General features: G+C 48.9%; 1 protein-coding gene across 5 annotated transcripts in view; it reads right to left on the bottom strand.

Moving 5' to 3' along the window:
• Positions 1-19,510, bottom strand: part of LOC119435350 (innexin unc-9) — a 62,658-nt gene extending 43,148 nt beyond the window's left edge. For 3 of the 5 annotated variants that reach the window (XM_049672614.1, XM_049672623.1, XM_037702250.2), the window contains exon 1: positions 19,357-19,486. The gene's annotated coding sequence lies outside the window, so the exon portion shown is untranslated. Of the gene's footprint in view, positions 1-19,356 lie in introns of all 5 variants that reach the window. The other 2 variants (XM_037702245.2, XM_037702261.2) reach the window with 2 other exon arrangements.
• Positions 19,511-23,179: the final 3,669 nt, after the last annotated feature.

The raw sequence follows: 23,179 nt of genomic DNA on the forward strand, positions 1-23,179 counted from the left end.
CTATTTTTAGCCGGCGCTGCTCCCCCTCCTCTTTCCCCCGGAGAGAAACGACCACGGCGGAGGCGGCACGTGGGGACCATGGCGGACGGGCCATCGATTGGCATCCCGGCCGACGCCAGCGCCGCCGACGGCAGGGCGCTCTCTTCCGGGATGCCCGCGGGAGGAGGCGCGGGACACGCATCCCCCTTCCTGCTCCCGCGTTCGACTCCCTCCGCACGCGCCGCACCAGCTGGAGGAAGGAAGTCGCGTGCCGCGGGCTTAACTATCAGAGAACCCCGCTAAACCGCTACTCGCAGTAGCAGGGAGAGAGCGATGGAGTGACGGAGCGGCTGTCGGAAGCAATTGGAAAGCCTTTCTTCGAAATCAAACCAAAGATAAAGAACGAGATTAGATCCGTCTTCGTCGAGGAAGCGATCGGCGACCAAACAGGAAACAATGTCGTGGCAGAGGGACGTTTCATTCATCGGGAGATGGTTGCAGCTTAGGTAATTTTTTTTTTCGGCCACTACTGCTTCCAGACGAAAAAGAGCGACTGCGAGTCAAGTGCGGCTCCGCGCCTAGGTTTAAGAGCTGAGGACGTATTACGCGCGCACGCGGTTTAGAGAAAGCCAGGCGGTCGTCAACGGCAGGGGAAGCGAAAATACTATTCCGCCGTAGGAGTTCGCGATACGGAATCGTAAATCTCGAAGCGGGGAAGGCCGGTGTCCACAGCTCGGAGCTGTACGCTGCCGTTCAGCTGCGAGCGAGCGGTCGTTTCCGGCCCGCGCTGCCCTCGCGCTCGCTGCAGGGCGGGGTCGCGCCTGAAGCGGGAGTATCGCCCTCGTCGTCGTGCGTGGCGGGCAACGATGGCCAATAACAGTAAAACGCTTTCGTAAAGCAGCAGAGAAAATTGGGCGAATATGGCGCTCCCCCGCTTGGGCCATCCCCAGAATAAACTAGGCTGCGCTTTTATCAACGGGACATGTCAGGTCGGGGGTCGCGCTCGATCGTTCCTGCTGCCTCCCTTTCCTCCTTTCTTGTGTTCTCTCTCCGTTTCCCGCCTCTCCCCCTCTCCCACTTTTCCCTTTTTCAGCCCCGCAACGACAGGTGTAGTAAAGGCACCAACGAAAACGGTCCTGTCTGCAGTTTCATCACCACTAGCGTTGTGGACACCCCATCGCTATTTACACCCTCGAATGACAGTGACGGGTACACAATACTGAACGTTTAACAGACTCATTCATCGCTAAAGGGCTCATTAAATGGCGAACGCGTGCTTACATGTCTCATACTTGCTGTCACGGATGTCAGTCACATCCCTCCCTAAATGTTTCGCGCCCCCCCCCCCCCCTCCTTAGAAGAAAACGATGAAAAAGAATACACGTTAACACCAAAAGCCTGCAGTACGCCTCGCGCATACTTATTTTTTAGAATTAAGCCATATACTCCACACTGCAATTTACACCGACTTGGTCCGAGTTTATCAGCGATCGAATAAGAATCAAACGAGTCACAAGTGAAAACGTGGGAGATCTTGCAGAGGACCGACTTTATTGCTGTCTACCCGTTCCTGATGTAGACAATAGAAAAACGGGGGTAACCAAACGCATCAATTTTGTGATAATGGTTCACCGCGTAGGAGGTGAACCATCCACTTGAAATGTGAGATAAAAAGTTCCCTTTATATACCATGACGACGTAAATAAAAGGGGGGGAGGGGGGAATGTTATAATGCTGGCAGTTAAGTTCCTGGAAGGGCCTCAAAGGCACTCTGCGTTCTTTTTTTCTTTTTCCTTTCTCTCTCCGCGGCGCCCGCATGAATTTCACCCCAGGGAGTCCTCTGTGGAAGAACAAGCGGCACGCCGACCCGACGAGGTCACCGCCACTCAGCTGCCGCCGCAGTGCCAGCCGAACGAGCACTCGCCTGAGCTCGATCAGTGGTAACGCGTTCACGGCTGGACCACGCAGCTCAAACGTACTGCAAAGAAGCCGACAGGGATCGGTGGTGCCCGAGAGGGTGGACAGAAGTCACTTTTTAGCGTCGCGGTATTTTCAGCGCGGCACTTGGATAATGTTACAATGTTTCATGCCCTTTTCTTTTTTTACGTTTTTTTTTTTGACGGCGTGAGACGTTAATGTTTCATCCACGTTAAATGAAAAGCAACGACTTGACCGGTTTTTCTTTTTTCCCTCTTCTTTTTTTCTTTCGGGAGTAAACCCCTAAGGACCGTACTAACGATTGATGTAGTCCGTGATCCTCTCTTAACTGTTAACCCGCCCATCTCCTATCGATTATTTTAATCAATCAAGACTTGCGCTGCATGCTGTTTTTTGTTTTTGTTTTTTTCCCCGTTAGACAACGATTCTGGTGTGTTTTAAACTTTACTGAAAGGCCTTAAGCCGCCGCCTCGGAAATAAAGCCCTAGCTTACGCCCTAATGCCTGCGAGGGGGCTCATTATCATGCCGGGCAGAGGTTTCATGCTCCTCGTCTTCGTTCGGCAAACACCATGCAGAACAAAATCTACCCGCGCGGCGGGACAGTGTAAGCTCCCGCACATTAGTGCCCGCGCGCCGCCTCTGCCGACCTTAAACGCGCTCCCTGACAGCCGGTCACGACCGTCAACCCATGGTACTGTTTCCTTTTCTTCGTTTTTTTTTCTTTTCTAACTTTAGAATGAAGGCAGATTTAGGTTGCACGACGTGCCGCATACAATAGGAACCGAAGCTCTCATCTTAATCCACTTTAAATTGTTGCGAACTTGGCGCTGCCTTTGTTTTCCTGCGTACAGCACTAAAAAATGAGCGCGGGAATCGAGGCCGACAAATGTCCGCTTCCTGTCTTCAGCGTTTTTCTGTGCATTGAGAGTGCGTCTGTGTAATTAACTCTTGATTAAAAAATGTGCTGAAACCAGCAGAAATGGCCAAGCCTATAAAGCAGCGACATTAATGTCTATAGCATGCGGAGAACATTTCATGGTGCCTATAATGCAAGGCAAAGGATTTGGACATAAAGCTTTAACGCCCCACACAAACTATCGCGTGCACTGCTTCAGCGCCTCATCTGAATATTTTATGCTTGGGCTGTGCTTGAGCGAGTAACGACAGCAATGTACATTTAAAAAATGCGGTATTTCTGGAAACTTTCCGCGTCCATTGCTGCTGTAATATGCCCAGTCACGACCACGCAGCCAGATATATATTTTTTAGGCTCAACATGATAACTAAAATTGTCTCAGTGCTTTTTTTTTTTTACCTGGGTACACACAGGTAGCCGGAGGCAGCTTCTATAGCCAACAGCAGCTCCTATATTTGAAGCAATCTTATACACAGCCAACGGCTTGCGTTTCCTCTTTGTCTTCTCTGTTCCCTTGCTCGTAGCAAAATTATTATGGGACGGTATAGTGTAACAATGCCTTTCGTTAGATTCTATTCGTTTTTTATCATCCGCCGCTCACGACCGGCCTATTCTGATGATAACTTGGGAAGAGCCCGCTCGGACATCTAAAGAAGCGCGATAAGGAATACCGTTGGAACAGAGTAGTTAAATTATCCGGATCATGGTTTCTGTAATTAATCAGGAAAGTAATTCGGTCTGTCAGTAAGAAGTTGACAGCGCATCTTGCTGATAAGCAAGATGCGTTAAAACAGAAACGACAATGTGCTTCTGTCCAACGCACGAGAGTGGGTCAAAAATGAAAAATCTCGCAGAGCTTTTGATCAGTTTTAATCTTTAGCTCGTGTGTATTGCAGTGCTGCGTCCTTTTGTTATGTTTATTTATTTCTCCAAGGTTAATTTCTGATGTTTCTTGTCTTTTGGTATTTAGGGCGCAGCTCTTAGGCGCCCGTTCCTGCGGCGAGCGTCGGCGTCCTACCTCGTAACCGAGCAGACGAGCACAGCGAAAGATGAGAGCGAACGCGGAGCGCAGCGGGGTATGAAAACAGCGCGGAGAGCGAAGAGAGCACGAGGAGGAGGGTGCAGCGGAACCATGAGGCGGAAAGCGGAGGGGGAGGGTATGGCGAAAGCGTGAGAAGTGTAGCGCCGCGCACGAGCGCGTTTGCGGCGACGATGGCCACGAGATGGTGCCAGAGTAGCGCCCGTCGTCTGTATGGAAACAAAGCGCTGCATGAGCGAAGGTTCTCTGCGGCGGCTGCTGTGAATCGTGCCCACGCGTCACCCACGCGCTTCCTCCCGCGATCTCCCCATTAGCGAGCCCGTCGCGCCACACGCCGCTCCGTTTGCAACGTGCCGCACGAGACAGATTGTCCGCGCAAGCCAATATATTGCGAAATGAAAACACGTATACAGCTGCGCTCAAATTTCGCTTTAGGGAGTATCGTAATCGTCGGCGAACTTTTTTGTAAACTATACACCCTAAAAAAATCCCTGTGTGGTTTATGTTGTCCCCAAACAGCAATGGTTATCTGTCTTGATAACGCTTACTTTCTTCAAAATACTGCGTCCGATACTTTCCCGTCAAGTACGCTATATTAAATGAAAAAAAAAAAAAAAAACTCGTGCAAGATATATTACGATCATAGTTTGGGGAAAAGATAAACCATATAGGCCGGTATTTTGTAGCGATGCCTTATGACTTATTCTATACTAGTCTTATCATCCAACGCTCACGGCCGGCTGATCCCATTGATAACGCGAGCGGACCGTCGCTTTGACCACTGACAAAGCGCGATAAGCGCGAAAACGCATTAGCACCAGAAAGGCATCGCTATAAATACCGGCCCTATAGGGTGCAAACTTTTCTTAGAGTATACTGTAGAATCTTCAGGCATCATCCAATTAAGCGTGCTGCATTCTAGGCGAGGTGTTGTCCGCACTCGCTACACGGACGGGTGCAAGAGAGGGTGCAGCGGAAAGCTTTACTTTGGAGCATTTTATGTGCGTTTCTGGGTGCACCTCAAGAGACTTGAAGCTGAATTCACAAATCTTTTCGTTTCTAAGTAATCTTTGTCATTGGCCGGCCGCCTTCGCTAATAATATGCATAGCATTATGATTCGTTGTAAATTTATCTTATGAAGAATTCTAACATAAGTCCCTTTTTTTTGTGTGAATACGGGCCGTGGTTTCGTATTTCCGACGGAGTTCGTAAGCTTGATTGCATCGTAAGAACAGCCGTCTTAATAGGTGGCTCGCCAATGACATACAGTTTTTACGAATGAAAAGTCTTGCGAATCGCACACTGGTTCCCGGCACCACCACCACAAAAAAAAAAAAAAAAAGTAAAAGAGAACGAGAAAAGGTTCCTCTTTTCTTGGCAAAGGGCCAGAGGCTCTACGCTGCACCATCACAATCAGTATGCGGTATCAGCCATTGCGGTGGCGTGCCGCACTATTAAAAGCATTTCTACAACAGGATCAGGTCGCGGCATCTCTTAGCAAGGGGCGGCTGTGGGCGCACAGCGAAGCTCTTGCCTCGTTGGCCAAGTTTTCGCTCAGCGTAAGAAGCGTTGCTGCCAGACTCGTCAAAGAGCAGCAGCTCACGCGCGTTTCCCGCATGCAGCCAAGCGCCAGTGGACGCTCGCGGGGATCAATAGAGTTGTTCCAGCGTCCAGCAGCGCAGTGTGTGCCGCGCGGCCATGGCGTGCCGCCAGCCTGTTCCGTGGTGAGCACAAGCAATGGCGCTTCTCCCTTTCCTCTCCAAGCGCAGAGCGGCCGGCCGAGCGGCGCCCGACCGCGCCCAGGCGGCCGCGCACGTCCGACCGCTCCCCCCGATTGCGCGCTGCATTCCGCCGCGCTGCTCCATTTGCTGGTGGCGCCGTGCCAGCGGCGATTCGCCAACGATGCTCCGGATCGCACGCTGCTCAGCGAATGGCCCGCGTTCGCCGGCCTCGGCGTGCGTGCGCCGAACGATGCTCGCGCCGTTCGAGCACGTATTTACATTCCAAACTGTCGCGCTCGGACTTTTACCGTGCGTCGGGGCTCAGTGTTTATGCTACGGCTCCGTGCACGACATGCGACGAGCATTCGTTCCTCTCGCTCGGAGTTTTCTCCCTGTTTTTTTTTTTTTTTTTCCCCTTTCCAGTAGTTGGGATGCAGCTCAAAGTTCTTCGCTGTTTGAGCGCGCTGCTGGGCGCAAAAGTGAGCCGTGCGCAGCGTAACCACAAACAGGCACGGAACGCGACGCGGGGCCGCTGACAAACAGTCCAACCGCCGGAAGCGATGTCGCGAACGACGAGGGTCGAAAAGGCCGTTATTGTTGCCGGAACGGCGGCGGTGGGTCGACGCTTCGGTTTATAGGGTATCTATATAACTGCGCGATGTAGGATGCATTTTTCTTACGCGGTGCCAGCGTAGGTGCGCGCCCCGCTCCCCCATCGTTTTCAGGCTCTGATCACGGTATATAGCAGCTCTCGGACGTTAAACGTCGCTTGTTCCGTGTCTGTCGTACTGGGTGTATGGGGAATCCATGGACTCTGCAGACTAAAGATCTCGCGCTGAACGCCTTACTCAACGTGCGAACTTCTTTCTGGTTTATATTATTACATATGGTAACGATTTTGCGTAGCTCTGCAGACGTAACGGTCATCAGCTTCCAATCATTCAATCAATCAATCAATCAATCAAAAGGGAAACTTTTTATTGGATTAGGAAATGTTAGTACAGACATATTTGGACCTTTATTTCGAGCTTCAATCAATATCTGAGAGAACACGCCTCAAGCGTCCCATTCTGCCCTCCTTTCCTCTTTTTGCAGTGAGATGCGTGCGCGCGCCTCTCGGAAGGTCAGTTTTTTTATTTTCAGTGCCGTTTTGTGTCACCAAATTGGATCGCTCGTATTTTGCTTCTCCTGTTTGATCATTTAAGCAGTGCGTGGCTTCTTCTCGGACTGCGTTCACTTATACGTCGAGTAAACCACGAGAACCGCTGCTTGTTGAGTACATAAAAGTGATTTTTGTACTGCCTTAGAAAAAAGGTTCGGAATCTTGCGTCGACTGCACGTAGCCGTTCACTTGTGAGGACGATTCGTTATGGGCGTACACTAGCGCGCTGTCCCATTACGATAACCCAACTATGTGCTTTCATAGAGAGAGAGAGAGACAGAAAGTAAGAGTTTAATAGCAGCTGAAGATGCCAGCTCTCCTATACATGCAGGGCTTACTCCTTCATATGAACCCCGCTATGCGCTTCGGCTTACGGTGATGAGTTGCTTCACATTTTGAATTTAAGACGTTCTCTACCTATCATTGCTGCTTATTTGATAGCGAATGTAGCATTGAGAAATTTTGAGTTGTTCGCCGCGTGAAGGCAGGTTTTATGCTCAGGTTTTGTGCCGTCGCCTTACATCGGAGGAAAGGAAAAGTGAAGTCAAGCGAGGAAGGAAGCAGACGTGCCCGGCGTGCATCACCGAAGATCGTTCTCGTATACTTCTCGCTCGAAAATTCAGGAATTTAGCATCGGTTTAGCCTCACAAAAATGACAGCGTCAGCATGCATATAGCTGTTTCGAATGCGACTTGCTTCCATGCAGTGCGACGCAGTGCGTGCGACGACGATGCCGCGAGAGGAAGAGGACGCCGAGTGAGCGTGCTCGCCCGTCTTCCGTGGGCTTTGAAAGGTCCATTAGCCACCGGCGCAAGAAACGCGCATTCGTACGCTCCAATGCAGCACACGAGATGCTCGCTGTTGGAGTGTTTTGTTCCGCAAAAAGCGTCACAAAAAAGGGAGGGGGGGGGGAGGGGGGGGGGGGCTGCAGGCACTGCCAGCAGACTCCTCATGAAACCAAGTAGCAAGCAGTACGTCGGCAGGTGGTCTTTATTTATTTCGCCGCGCTGCGGTCGCAATTCTGTGCCTGCACTCTTGCCAGGAGCCGAGTTCAAAAACGCACTTTCTGAATGTTCACCGCAACGATAATTTTCTATGAAACTCGTATCTCCACATTTTCTCCTTTTTGTCCTTGTAATTTTTTCTCGTGCTTTTTTGAAATCATTCGTTCTCGCTATCTCTCCCTTTCTAGGGCTTAGGGTTGGGTTTGCAGTGGCGGTGTAATCACGTTGTCGAAGGTCTATGACTATCAAACACAACGAGCTGATCTTACATGCGTATTTTATTGACCCTTATAAAGCTGTTGCAAAAACTTGCCGATTGTAATGAATACTGCGAATGTTTGCAAAGCCAAGACACTCAACCGTCGTTTTCAAGTTCCGATCAAATGCGGCGTTTCAAGCGGCTGAGTCCGGGTGGTGATGACCGAGCTACCCACATACGCAATCACATCTGAGAGGCGCAAACATGAACTGCTCGGAACGGGGGTTATTTTACAGCAAGTGCTGTCGAAACAACCTATTTATGGGGAAGGGGGTGACGAAGCGCAACCATAAAGCGCTGGTTACCGCTTCTTTCTGGCTACGCAAAGATTCGGTCGGGTTCACAGCTGAATGCATGGGCGGATTGCGCTTACAGCACGCGCTTGGAGGCCTTCATTCTCAAACGTCACTTCCTCTTTCGTGCCATACAAGTGGGTACGGTGAATTCACCACTACCGACAAAATTTAACGTCCTGGCTGCTAGAACTTTACGAAGTAAAATTATGCTTGTAAGTAATATAATGGCTAAAAAAGCTTTTCATAGGATGTCTGAGCATACGTGGGTCTAGCAATGAAGAGAAAACGCCATGTCACGAATGAAAGCAATGTCAATTAACGCTGCGAGGTTTCAAACACTAAAGTCCGGCATCGGGCTTTTTGAATTCGCACAAGGTTGAATTCGCCTCGTGCCAAAGACCAAGTAGTATCATAAACCGCGCTTCCGTTTTAACCCACAGGATTCGCACGAAGGACTGATCAGCTGGCAAACTTTATTCGCGAACCGCGTGTCACGTGATCATGAATTTCTCAGCTTGTCAACCGGTGGCGCGGCTAGGCCGATGCCACTCGCTGTCTACGTAAAACAATTTCTAAATTGGAAATATGTGGTACTTGGGACAAGCACTGGAAATTTAGAAATACGCCGTAACAGGCTCGAATTACTTTATCATACCATAATTAGCATATTGTCGGTGACTGAGTAGGCAGTCGGCACAACGCCTGAGTTCCTTGACTTCCGATTTTTGGCACACAGGACCGCTCCGGACAGGATTATTTGAATCTAAATATTTCACAACCACAGGATATCCAGAACGACTTATAAGCACGGTAGGTGACCTGCAGGAGCTTCCCTCCCTGATGAGTGTCAGAGAAGCCAGGCGGTAAAAGCCGTGTGCCAGGCGCTCTCAACAACGTTAGTGGCGCTCGAGAAGCTCGTCGCCAATAAATCGATAATTAGGTGAAATTTCTCCGGAGAGTGCTCCAACAATATTGACGGCAGTCAGTGTTGCCAACCGCTGATGCCGAGTAATGTAAAAACGCCAAAATATTTTAGATTAAGAAAAAAGTTTGCTACACATTATTCCTATGATAATAACATGATTGACAAACATTAGAGTACACGGCGAGAACATTGGTGCACCGCGTGAGTTCGCTTGTTCCTCAAAGTGACTATAGAAGTGTTCAATAACGCTGTATATCTAGATTATGATTGCTTCAATGATTGAATAAACTTAAAAACAAACTTGACAAACTTGAAAAACGTGGTGAGCTTAGAAATGCTATCACAATGCCCTTTTTTTTAAAGCATCACAATCAATCAATATTAAGCGCGTCCACCCCCCCCCCCCTTTCTTCCCAACCAACCAACACTGCCCTGTTTCTCTCTCTCTTTTTTTTTTTCAGGACCACAAGTACAGCTTAATAAACTTCATAAACTCAGTACATCTTAATAAACCTGTACTGTTCTACAGAATGCAGGAAGGGGGCTTAAAGATCCCTATCTTCTGAAACGACACTTATAAAGGCTGGAAGGTCCTATGTTTAGGGATAAATTCCTAAGGTTAAAATCACTGCCGCCAGTGCCGATTCAATCAGTTTCTCGCGCTCAATGGTACCGCCGGTGGCGCCAACCATTGGCTGCGGGGCACACTAATCGGTCTGCTCCCAACGGCTCTTTCCCTTGCATCCCGCACCTCTCGGAAGCGCGGGATGCGGTGGCGCGCGGACATCGGCGCCAAGAAACCCTGCAAGGAGGGTTGCCCGTTGAGACACGCTTTCTTCCCTTTCTTTTTTTATTTGCTAACTGCGCAAATGAAAGTGGCATAGCCAGCTCCTGCGAAGAACTACGCTGCCGGGGACAGACAAGAAAAGGTGGGCTTGCTAGCTCAGGCGACGAGCGATTCTAGGAGCGTATACAGGCTTCGTCCAATGGCCGCGGCTCACTGAGACTGCGGTCAAGTCTAGCCCCTAACCGTCTGCTGGGATGAGTAACAGAGCACAGAACAGAACAAACGGTAGGAATGGATGCACCGGTTCGTCCTTTCCTTCCGTTTATCCTGTCCCATGCATGCGCTTTTGTTGTATTCAGCTACTGCATGTACCAACTTTCCCATGTACCAACTCTGCCTGCTGGGAGTCCTATTGCATCGCCAGCTCTCCCAAGCTATGGAGGATAAGAGCATCTTTCTGTATCTCAGTCATTTTGGAGGCCTACTGATGGCAACAGCGATCAAAATAAGATTTCGTCACACTTTGAATGTGCCGTGTACCTTACAAGCGATAAGCTCCAGCAGCTTGATCTTTTTCAAGTTTCCCTATGTGCACACTAGTGCAGTTCTTGAAGTGCACCGGCCTGAGTGACTGTTTATAGTCCTCGTGCGTATCTTCTTTCGTGCACGAAGTGCTCACTCTCTCCTTCATTTGCCCTTCTATTTCCCCTTACTCTTAATTCCAGTGTACGGTAGCGAACGGGACGCCCGTCTGGTTGACCTTCCTGCCCTTTCCTATTCTTTCTTTATCTCACTCACTGACCTATTATTATTTCGAAAAATAGAATAGAATTAAAAAATCCGAGGGCCTGATTTTCTTTTTTACAATGCCATACGAAGTAACATACAATCAAACCGGAGAAAGTATAGAGGAAGTTACATGTTATGTTTAACTGAAATGTAGAAATAATCCGTTCAAGGGATATGAAAGTGGACGAACAGATAACTTGCCGCAGGTGAGGACCCAACCCACATTCTCTGCATCGCGCGTGCGGTACTTTACAAATTAATTGGTAATTATAATTTCCAGAAGGTCGATGTGATACAAGCTTCAAGTGGATTTGAAGCCCACAAAGCTTTCCTAAAGTTATTTTCAGCTATAGGGGGTCGACAGTCGTCTGAGGCGCTCACGCCCTGTCTGCAATGTGATGTGTTGCGCTGTGCCACCCTCGTCTCTTTCCCATCTTTCTTCTTTGCTCCCATTCAAGCTAGCGGGCAAGGTCTCCCTTCCAGTGGGCATTCGCTAGCCTGCTTTTATTTCCATTCGTGTGGTGTTCATGTTTCCGCGAATGATAACAATAGCAGGCGACATCCCTTATATGTGAAGATAGACGAGGGACGGTGCTTTCCGCGTCTCGCACAATATCAGTCGGCTGCGCAGCCTGTGTAGAGGAACGATGTGGATTAAACGATGATGACAGATGGGAGAGCGCGTAGGAGCCCTGACGCGAACAGCTATCGTGCACTGCGGTGTTGCGCAACGCGCGCTCCCGCCGAGTGGACCAAAGTGGCGTAAGGCGAGAATGTCGAGGGGGGGAGGGGGAGAGAAATTCGGCTGGCGGCGTTCGCCCCTTCGCGCGCAATTCGGCGGCTAAGGGAGAGTCAAGGAGGAGGAGGAGAGCGCTCATACTGGAGCACGAAATGCGGAGACCAGCCAATGACGGCACGAGTGAAGGAAAGGGAGAAGCGGATCGAGCTGAGGTTTGGGAGCGAAAGCGTATGGAGACGATGATGCCGGCAGGCCAAGATTGTCAACTGCACAACGAAACAAGGCGTAACTACACCTCCTATACAGACAACTGGGCCCGCGCGCTTTGTGCCCTAGCGTCACACGGAAAGAACGACAGACCGTACATTTCAATGGAGTACGATGGCAACGCTGCGCGCTCACATATTTCAACTTTTCTTATTATAACGAAATGGTTTTCAACGAGTTTCTTGCCTTCGCGCGTGATCTCGCGCCTCAGATCGAGCAAGCTTTCAGTTATCTACGATGCCTTGGATGGAATCGTAAGGTTCGTGCTCAACCCGTTGCTTGCAGTTCGGTCGAACGGTAGTGCGAAGGAGAATAGAAGTTCTCTATAAAGTCTGTCGAGCAGGCAAAGGTGACATTGACGGCAAGAACACAAAAGCTGCCAAACGGGCTAAAATTGTTTACACGGGTTGCAAGGAACTTCATATTTGCCGGCGATGCGGAAGTGAATCCAAGCGCAGAAAAAGAATCATATGCCTAGAAAGAAATGAGCTCCGAAAGGAAGGGAAATCACAAAGAATAGAATAAATTATAACCTAGCTCTGGGCGACATCCGAATGCGAGAAAATGTGCTAACTGGAAACCCAGACGTTTGTTACTGACATTTAGGAAATATGCCGCACAAGCAATTTTTCGGCAGTGTAACCTCAATACCCTTTCGAATATATCGCACTCGGTAAGTCTAAAGAAGTTAAGTGCCTTATGTGGCCGTTGGTCTTCTTAATTATTTCGTGTCCAGCAACTAGCAAGCAGTCAAAAACATAACATGCATACAGCTAGTAGCATTTCTGGGATTTATCAACAAATGTCAACTTCGGTGCATAAGCGCATTAGCGTTCTTGAATAGGTATATCAGATATGCTAAATGAAATCTACAAAGCTCAGAAACGCTATCATAAATATAAACTGTTTTCAACATAGGAAGGAAGGAAGGAAGGAAGGAAGGAAGGAAGGAAGGAAGGAAGGAAGGAAGGAAGGAAGGAAGGAATAGGCGGAAAGACGGGGAGGTTAGCCAGTTCTCAGACCGGCTGGCTACCCTGTGCAGGGGAAAGGGAGCAAGGGGAATAAAAGATAATAGAACAGAGATGTAAAAAAAAGTGTAAAGAAGAAAAAAAAAAGGGGGGGGGGGAGAATACGGCACTGCTTAAAGTCTGTCTCTGAGACCAGTTCTCCGCAAGAAGCGCAACAACGCTTTCAAAGCCTTCTGTGCTGAGGGCAGTATCGGACAGTGTGCCCCGACCTCTGAGAAAGGGCGTTTATCAAGTCCATCTAACACTCTAGAAAGTTCTTTCCTGGGCGCACTGAAACGGGGACACTCACCGAGAAGGTGGGCGATTGTTTCCTCGCAGCTACAGTTGTCGCATGTAGGACTGTTGGCCATTCCGATCCGAAATGAGTAGGCATTTGTGAAGGCCACGCCAAGCCACAAGCGGCACAGAAGCGTCTCCTCAGCTCTAGGACTCACTTCAGAGGTCAAGTCCAGGCGCCTGTTACTCGTTCGCATTTAAACAGGTTGAACATTCTTTTTTTGCCTAACTTAAAGTTATGTCCAGTACATATTGAATATTACCGCCGTATCAGTTTCAATTATGCTGGAGTAACACACTTTCTGTCTCGTGTGACGCTGTCCTTGCCACGTCTTGCAGTGCACTCAGTCTGTTATTTATAAGTCGTGCAGCACAAAACTGAAACACTGAGTCGATATTTTCTTGTTTTATATTTTTCATTTGCACACTCTGAAAGGAGTGTCTCGCATAAGCGTTCACTATCCATGATATCCACTATCCATGTTTTGCCATGTTCTTTCCAGCTGCAGTTTCACGCGTTACGGTGACTTCGCACTCTGGTAGCTCAATGGTTATGGCGTTGCGATGCTAAGCACGAGGTCGCCGGTTCGATCTAAGCCGCGGGCGTCCGCATTCCGATGGGGGCCGAATGCAGAAGCGCTCGTTTAGCGTGCACTGGGTGCACGTTAAAGAGACCCAGGCAGTCAAAATTAATCCCGAGTCCTCCGCTACAACGTGCCTCATAATGAGATCGTGGTTTCGGCACGTAAAATCCCAGAATTTAATTACCTTCGCACTCTCGTTTTATACAATGCCTGTGCGAAATTAGTGATAAGCTTCGCTCTCGTCACTTGTTTCGCTTTTGCTGAACACCAAGAGGTTGTTCTCTTCGGTGCTCCAAAGTTCTACTACCAAATGTTACTGCTTATCACCTTTGTCAAAATTTGGTGCGATCAGTTAGTCAGCTAGAGAAAATGAGTAGCTAGCGAGCAATTGAGCGAATTTTTCTATATAGACTGGGTGACCTCTACACACGCATTCTAAGAAAGCAACTTAAGATTTTCGTGTCTGCGTAAACCTGCTAAGCGCAAGTCAAAAGTTATTCATCCCAGTCACACAAGTTATGGCTTTGATTTTACTTCTTATTCATGGGAACAGTTGAAACTTTAAAAGCTTGAAAGAAAGTTAGAAAGTTCAAGAAAACAACCAATATGAAACGGAACTGCATTGTCTCGATTCTTGTTTACCCCTTCGCGTTAAACATTGCGCGCGTGACACGCTCTCACATATAGGGGGCGCGCTGAAACATCCGGCCACGGCAACGCGGTTTCCATTTCCTGCGTTGAAATGAGTTTCGCTCCAAACGCGGAAAAGTGAAACAGGCATTGGTCGGCACTTTTTCACTTCATACACGCTTTTTACTCCGGTACGGCAGCCTGCGCTCGTTGTGTATTCGGTGGGTTGCCGCTTTGTACATATACTAGCCGCCGTTTCCCAAAAGGCGGCAAGGATCAATGAATCATCAGCAGAAAGAAGTCACGAAAGACACTAGAGAAACTACAGAAGAGCAGAGGGAAGACAGATAAGGAAATGCTATGGAAGCCTGGCATAGGAGCTGCAGTTACGGTATACTGTTTAGCACATAGGCACGAGGCAGCGTCGGATTGTCTGCCAAATTGCACAGACACCGCACGCTCCAAGTGTCCATTTCTCACCTCTGTGTTCGACAAATGGAAACAGCGTTTGTGCAGCATATCAACTCGGGAGTGACAGCGCCGGTGCACAGCCTTTTTTTTTTTTTTGTTTTTTGTAACAGCACGCACGAGTTCAAATTGGTGTCGAGGCCGACACCAATTTGCGCGCAAATCGCTCGAATGGCATCTCTGATGCACCAAGCATCACCACAAGGAAATGTAACGTGGGTGTTAGCGTTGAATCCACCTTGGGATGCACCAACTGCCGTGCGCAAGTTTTGTCACTGTAATAATATACATAATACTAATTTATATATTAACCGGAAATTAAAGCTAAGGGACTTGCACTCACGCCTGCTTATAAACCTCTGTACAAAATTTCAAGCAAAAAATAATTTATTCGCCTCTATTACGTTTTTCTCGTTTCGTAACCAAGAACGTCCAACCTCCTTCCATATGTTAATGTACGTCACGTCGCATTCTGCGTGACGCGTCCATTCCTGATACGGCGTCATTTCCCCATGCATATACTTTAGCTTTAATCAGCGTGAACCAAGGCAAGATTTTTTCTTTCTTTCTCAAAGCGACGAAGCCGAGTGCGTAAATATCAAGCAGAGAAGTGCTAGAGTAACTTTATGCCACCCTATCAAATTAGGACGTCATAAACGAGAGGTAGAGCGAAAACAGTAGAGCGATTTCCTCGTTCACAAACTCTGAACTTTGCTGGAAAGCAATTGCTCGACGACACCTACGGCTGGTATCGCTTTCCAAAATCGGACGTCGAGCTTTTCCACTCATTTCTTCATCGTGTAAAGCTGAGTTGAGAAATACGCCATAAGATCAGTACACAGCAACAGCTTACCGCTCCTTCTAACGCCAATGAAACAGCAAGATGGTACCGTGACGTCAGTACTTCAGATTGTGAGTCATGACACGCCTTTATTTAACAAAAACAGGCAGTCGATGTCCTGAGAACATAGTATATATCGTTGCCCTATGCACTATAACATAATTTCACTCTATGACCGTCTACGGAGCACACGATCCTAAAGCATTGTTCCTGGCTTGAAGAGCAAAAAGAATGTGCCTTTCCGCCTTATTGCAATGTGATAATTTGTATGGTTCAAATTGTTTCTGTGACTGGCCCGATATATCATGTGCATTGCGCTTTAACCACGTGACGTATGTTAACGCGATAGCGTTAAGGGCTCCATGTCGCAGAAAATCCGGCGTCGGCGATGGATGTCGGCGTCCGTGGCCGACAAAATCATGCCCAACCACCCGACCCATGACGGCGCAGGCCTTCCGCGTGGCGCAAGGTGTTAGTGAACAAGAATCATCCCGAACCACCCCGACCGCGCAAGCACTCCGCGTGGCGCAAGGTGTTAGTGAACAAGAATTGAATTTCTGACAGTGAAATCCGTCAGAAAAATGGTAAAGTACGACTTTACCACAACTTGCAGGCATGGTGGCGTCGTATTGTAATTTGAATGCGCGAGAAAACATAATTCTGTTACGAGGAAACTAAAACACAAACCCTTTTTCTAGCATTCCTACCATACCAACCGCGGTGCGCTCGGATAGGTTACTTGAGAAATTCATATCCAGATGGCGCTCGCATCCTCGGCAGGTCAAATTGGGACTTTGCCTGCCTAATTCGTTTTGGACATGCGCGCCCGTCGGGGCAATAGCAAACAATAAATAAAATCATAAAAAAAGGTGCTAGGGCCTTCACTTTTTAATACACGACGACTTATATTGCCCCTGAAAAAACGTCTTCCCAGCAATGCATTTCTGTTTAAAAGTGAAGCCGAATTTAAGGGGATCGGTGTAAGCTTGATCTTTGTAAGCTGGCTCTCCCACGTTGTGTGTTGTAATAAAGCCTACTCAAAGAAAAATTCGATGTGAACGGGGCCCGATAACGCTATCGCGTTCCACTCTCAAAGGCGAAGCTTAAGCGTCCTCCAACTGATTAAGCAAGACAGTCAATCAGTTTAGACTGATAAAGTGTTGTTTCAAAACTTTACCTTCGTCAATTTCACGGTGAGAAATTGAATATTATATGAGAAAATGAAAATCAGTTATATTTTTTTATTTCGCTCCGAAGCGCTGATATGTCAGCGTGACGTCACTGATTTCAAAATATATTTTCGTATTGGGGCCGTTGTGGGCTCCGTAAATGTTTTTGAAACTTGCTGAATGCGATGTTTGGCTCTTTTAGAATACAATGTAGTCCACATTTGCTGATAATAAAATTAACTAGGCCCGAGCAGACGCCGTCAAAGTCGATGACGTCACGGCGAGCTGCGGCGGGAACTTCAAGGAGGTGTCGCCACCCGTCTGTCATTCTTGCGTCTTTTCTAGCTTACCAGGCCTCTGCTCACGGTAAGAGTGCGTTTTTCAGTATTGTAGAAGGGTAATTTAATAATACAGCTCCAGTTATTTTTTCTATGTAGTGTCCCTCTAAGGTGATTCATTCTGACTACATTATTTAGCACTAAGTTTGCACTATGGTAACGTTTCAGAAACACATATTTCAGTGTCCTTTAATGACCATAGCTAAATGTCACAGCAAAGCATGTTAGTGAATAACTGTAAGACACACAGAATGGAACTTTAAGTACACTAGGAATTGCTCGAAAACGGTTTTTCATTACGCTAAACGGAGCACCTTGCCTACTACAAAAACTGATAACCTATGTGGCGGAATAAGCATCAACTATGGATCCGTGCACTTGCGAAACATATTTAGCGGCTAGACTTAGCCTTACCGGGTCAGGTGTGCTTATTTCCGTAGGAAAATGATACGAAAATTGTACTATTCTTGTTTGTGTGCCTGCAGTACATGGACACTGCTAGGCAACGACAACCATTAGCTAAATTAGAATATGCAGCCACATGTACAAAGCCTTTCGCACGAAGCACATTTCATGATTAGCCAACCAGCATGTGCAGTCAAGTCACGGTAGCAATAAAGAACAGCCGGAAGTACTGGCCGATCGTAACACACTAAGTGCGCAAACGACTTTGGCGAGTTTAGACCCTGATTAGTTAAGTGTATAATGTAAGAGATGGGCCCCAACAGAGGTGCTGCCACTAAGCACACGGAATAAAGATGACCACCCAAACATTTGCGCTGTCGCTTGCCTCGAGACCACAGCTCGCGCGTCGCTGGGACTGCCCTACACTTAACGTTGCCAGGTTCACTACATTTAGCAAATAAGCCTCGTTAAAAGCGCAATTTGCTTGTCACAAGTATCATTCAGCGTACACACTACCAAAGCCAAATGAGCATTCCATTTTTCTCGACGCATTTGCATAAGTAATATTTTAATAAAGCAGTCCTCAGAATATCTCACTACGGTGTGCGTGCAAGTTCTTCCCCTTCATTCCCTGGGCAAGCATCGAGCGAAGTTCTCTAGCATGCCGTTCCAACACGTTTCGTGCTGTAACAGTGGCCCACGCCGGCGCCGAGGGCGGAAACGTGCGCGGAAGACACGCTCTGCCCCCTGTCGAAGAACTCCGGCCCGCGCGCTCCAGTCCCGGGGAGCCCGCTGGCGAAGCTAGGCCATCGATGACGTCAAACGCGCTCCTCGAGATCCCGCGTGGCGCGCGCGCCCGGCAGAAGTCGCTCCCGACCTCTCTCCAGCCCGCTCCGGTTTGCGCGCGTGCGGCTGACCGCGTGCGCTTGCGGGACGGGCGCATCAGCCGAAGCTGCAGCAGCGCGCGAAAAGGATCGACCTCGAGACTCCTGCTCTGGGTTAGGCCGGATGCGCTCTCCAGCATCTCTGCATCGCAACTTGCTGCTCTTCTAATAAAGCTGATGTTCAATCGCACCGAGAGCGAATACGAAATGGAACGGAGAATTGAGGTCACCTTACGCTATTTCTTTAATCGTGCACTACTAAGAGAACCTTATATGGTGCTAGTTATTCCCATGAATTGCGCCGCCTGTTCACAAGCGCTCGCGGTTCTTTTTGCTAGATTCCTTAAGGACGGAGATGAATGCACATAGCAGAGGAAGCCCGTGCCCTTGCGAGATATGTCGGGGCAAAGCATTCCCTCGAAGGCAAGGCGGTTTGCGGACTGGAGCGCGCCTTAGGGGCGGCCGCCGAGGGGCACGGTATTACGGTCGTAGGACACCCTACACAGCGTAGGCTGTCCTGCGGCAGCGTCCGTTCAGCGTGGTCGGTCTGTCGCTAGGGATGGGACCGGGCCCAGCTGCTGGCGGAGCGCGCTCATGGCGGGCCCCGGGGTCGGGTGCTCCGGCGGCACAGGGACCGAACAGCATCCTCCACGCGGGGGGCCGGAGTGCCGACGGGGGTCCGTCGGCCAGCGCTTGCTCCCTGGATAGCCGGCGGTGCGGCGGGGGGCCATCGTGTATAGATGGGCATCTATAGACGATGGTTGGGGCGGGGTCGGCCCGGACGTGGGGCCGTGCGAGGGCGCATCGATCGCGGATGGGGCGGGGGTGCGGCCATTAGGGAACGATGACTGATCCCCGGCCATCGATTCCCCAAGAGGGGGGGTCAGGAGGGACCAGGAGGGCCACTTACCGGCAGACACAGACACAGACAAGGCGTCCTCTCCTAGGGGGCCGCATTTACCTGAGTGCAGTCCCGACGGGGCCCGGGGAGGCGCATCACTGGCGCGCACAGTCCCTCGCCAAGCAGCAGCGCACCGGGCAAGCTCCTCGCCGCACTGGCAGCCTTGGCGTTCTGCTGCGCCCGCGCGCAGCGGCGTCTCGCGGAGCAGCGCACCGCCAGGGGGCTGCAGTCGCCCCCATCAGGCGCCTCCGGGATGCGCGCTCTCCCCTTTCCCCTCGCGCCCCGGCCAGCCTCCCGCGCTTCGCAGAGGCCGATGGCGACACGCCGCGCATGGCCGGCCACAGGTCCCCCCCGCCTCTCCCGAAACAAAAGAAATTAGGACGACTTTATGATACTTCCCCACCCCCCGCGCCCGCACAGTTTGCCACGCCGGCTGCTGCTACTTGCCACGCTTCGCATGAAGAAGCCGAAAGTGCTTCGTGTTGCGACCCTTGCGTACGGAGAAACGATCGGCCGCCTCAGACCGCGCGTTATGGTGTATCCCGCGGGCTCCGGCGACTTTTTCATCGCTCAATTCTTTGCCGATGTGTCCCAATTGTGTTATTAATGGACGGTGCTGCTCTGGGAACGAACGCGCCTTGCTGTTCGCCTCCAGGATGCGGAGCGCCGCCGTACTCCAGCTTCGACAGCTTTCAATCATTTCGACACTGCGTGCACGGCTGGCCAGCTCTTAAGCTGTTCCGAGTAAACCAGTGAACCGTTGCGCAAAGGCGGTCGATGTTGCAACTCGAGATATATCTCTTGTCCGCTGTCTTCGATACACGTCGGTTTTAAAGCGGACGCCCCAAGAGTAGTATTTGGTGGTGTCACGAGTGTAAAAAAAAAAAAATGAAACAAAGTGGCACTTACACACCTTCCACTCGAAGTCGAGCGGGACGCGCTGTTCTGATGCAACGTGAAAAGAGGTGAACAGCCGGCTGCTCAGGCCGCGTTTTTGTGTACTTCGGTAAGCGCCTCGGAGAAGAAATCGGGAAGACGAAGACCCTTAAGGAGTCAACCACTGCGCATAAAGGCGTAAGGCTGACGCAAAGACAGAAGGGTCGTCTGTTTCTCTTTACGCAGGCAACGTTTCAATTTTTCTTTCACTTCGCTGCAACCCACCGAGTTTGGAGAAGTGCACTTTTGGGGCGACATACTCTTACAATGACACGCGCAGTGCTCCGGAGAGACTATGATGTGCAGCAGAGACTGTAAATCGCGGAGTTCTTTTTTTTTTCCTTTTTTTATTTTATTGACGGAACCAGTAGAGGCGACACTCGTGGGATGATCGTGGTTTGAGTCGGTATGTACCAGGAATTGCGCTGACTCCGGCATTGGCCCATGCGGCGTTTTTCCACTGAATCCGGGACATGGTCTATGCACCTTACAAAATAGTTGCTTGTTGTTGTTGCTTTGTTGTTGCTTCTTTTCGTTTAGTGCGGAGTAAGTCGGCTGCAGAGCAAAGCTTGCCATGTCGCCCAAAACACAATAATGCCAACATGGTCACAGGCCGCTATCTCACAGATAAACGGCAGCGTGCCTGCTTTTTGTGTGCTGATTCGGGGCATCTTTCAAAAAATCGTCACACGATGACGTTACAGTAGTGGTCCTTAAAATGCCAGTAATGGCCACGAGTCGTCCGGTGTCGAGGCAAAGCATTCCTGAATCTGCAACCAGTAAACTCCGGTTGAAGTATCTTGAATCTTATATAAAGAGTTCAGAATACCACCAAAAAGTACTTAAGTTACTGTACTAAATACTGCTTTACCAATGTATTTGTGAAATTGTGAGATACTCACAAAAGTATTTAAATTTTAAAATGCAGTATCTTGAGTAGAGTATTTCAAACACGTACAAGTGTGCGTTCAGGGGGTGATAGCTGTCTGCGCCGCGTTTTCCTTTCGCGCGGAGAGGCAGCGGAACAGAAAAAAAAAAAAAAAGTTGTGCGCTTCCTCCCATCTCTCACCGTGAATTCTGGCTTTCCGTGTCGGTCTTTGCGTAGCAATGATTATACAGGATGTGTCTTTTTATGTCGAGCTCTAAAAAAAAAAAAGAAAAAAAAAAAGAAAGACAGAGGCATACAAGGTTTCCACGAATTGCGTCACTACAAATGCATTCTAGGCCCAGGCGGGCATCACTTGCAAGAAAAACCACAACAATTCACTAATTAAGCTAATTACGTCAATTAACTTCCTAATTAGGAACTTTATGGCAGATGTTTCCAATGGAAAGTGAATCGTCATAAAACTGTAGTTCCACCTTTCTACATGTCAAAGTGCTCATGTAGATAGCTGGAGTCGTTCAATTTATGAGATTACGCACGCAGCGCAGCGAAGCGCGGCTCGATCTGCAACTCGCCTGTGACGTAGAAAGGCGGCGTAAAATGAGGCTTCGCCACACCGCGCGATAAACCAGTCTGTCTCGCCCATGCTGCTGAAATGACAATGGGGAGCGGCGCAAAGCACCGATAGGAATCAGCTCATGGGAAGAAGGAAGTGCGACGGCAGCTTCATTTTACGCCACGCTTTTACGCCACACAGGGGTTGAACGGAGAGACGCGCTTCACTGTGCCGCGTGCGTAATCCGGTAAATTTAATGAATAACCTGACGCCAGTTATTTCGGTCTACATGGCCCTTATGAAATGTAAAATTCCGTAACTAGGCTTTTCTAACGGTTCGCTTCTACTTTCCATTATAAGTATGCGCCACAAAGTTTGTATCTAAGAACTTAATTAATGTAATTAGTCTAATTAATGAATGTAGTTAGTAGTAGATTTTCATGGCGCAAGAGGTAATTAATGAATTAATTGCTTTGGTTATCCTTGAAAATGGTGTCCGCCTGAGCACATAATTCATTTGTAGTGACGTAATTTGAGTAAACTTTGTAGGCCTTTTTTTTTGTGGGAAAATTTTTTTCTTACTTTGATTCATGCCATCGCATTTCTGTTAGGTGCATGGAATATAATATAAAACATGTAATGTGAAGCATTTGGTTGAAGCGCTTATTTTGTCTTTATTTTTACAAAAGAATGAAGGTGGCAATTAGCAACTGAAACGACGAATAGTTCAAACAGGCTAGCACAATTGTATTCCAACTTATCTTTTAATTTGCTTTACGTATATGCCTTTGCGGAAAATCTGATCGCTGACTCTCATAGTCTAATAAACTGGTGCAATGGCAAGCCGTGTCACATACAGAAACTGTTCTGAGGGCTCGACACGGTGCTCACCACACGAAGCGCATCGGTTACAGCGATGATGCTAAGCTTAGACCGACAGTGAAACCGACATCCCGGGCAAGCGCTATCTTCCTTTAGAGCATCATTTGTCCGCAAAATGTCCGCGTGTTTTCAGGCTGCCGAGAAATATGTAAATTTTTTAAAGCTTACATCCTGAACGGGCGCTTGCCGCCTTCAGCAGTCCGCAACCAAACAAGTTACGCGTATGTGAGGCGAAACAAGGCCGCAGTCGGATACAACGTCTAGTCTTCTGGGATGAACGTATGGACGTCAATGCCCTTTTGCCCCACTGAATCACTCCGAGGAGGTGCATCCCGTTCGCTTGTTTTGGAAATACAGCGGATGGACCATCAGAACAAACAGCCAAGTACATTTGACAGGATCGACGTTTGGGTTCGCCGTGAATTGCGAAGCTAATAAAGCATGTAGTTCTCGCTGTTTTGTGATCTTGGCGATACTCAATTTCCATTACAGCGCCGCCATCGGAGCGTTTAGTATGTTAGTCTGCTTGAAATTGCGTTTTCCTCGCCGACCGCAGAGGCATGTGGCGTTGA

The sequence above is a fragment of the Dermacentor silvarum genome, chromosome 1 (assembly GCF_013339745.2).
Source record: "Dermacentor silvarum isolate Dsil-2018 chromosome 1, BIME_Dsil_1.4, whole genome shotgun sequence".
Lineage (NCBI taxonomy): Eukaryota > Metazoa > Arthropoda > Arachnida > Ixodida > Ixodidae > Dermacentor > Dermacentor silvarum.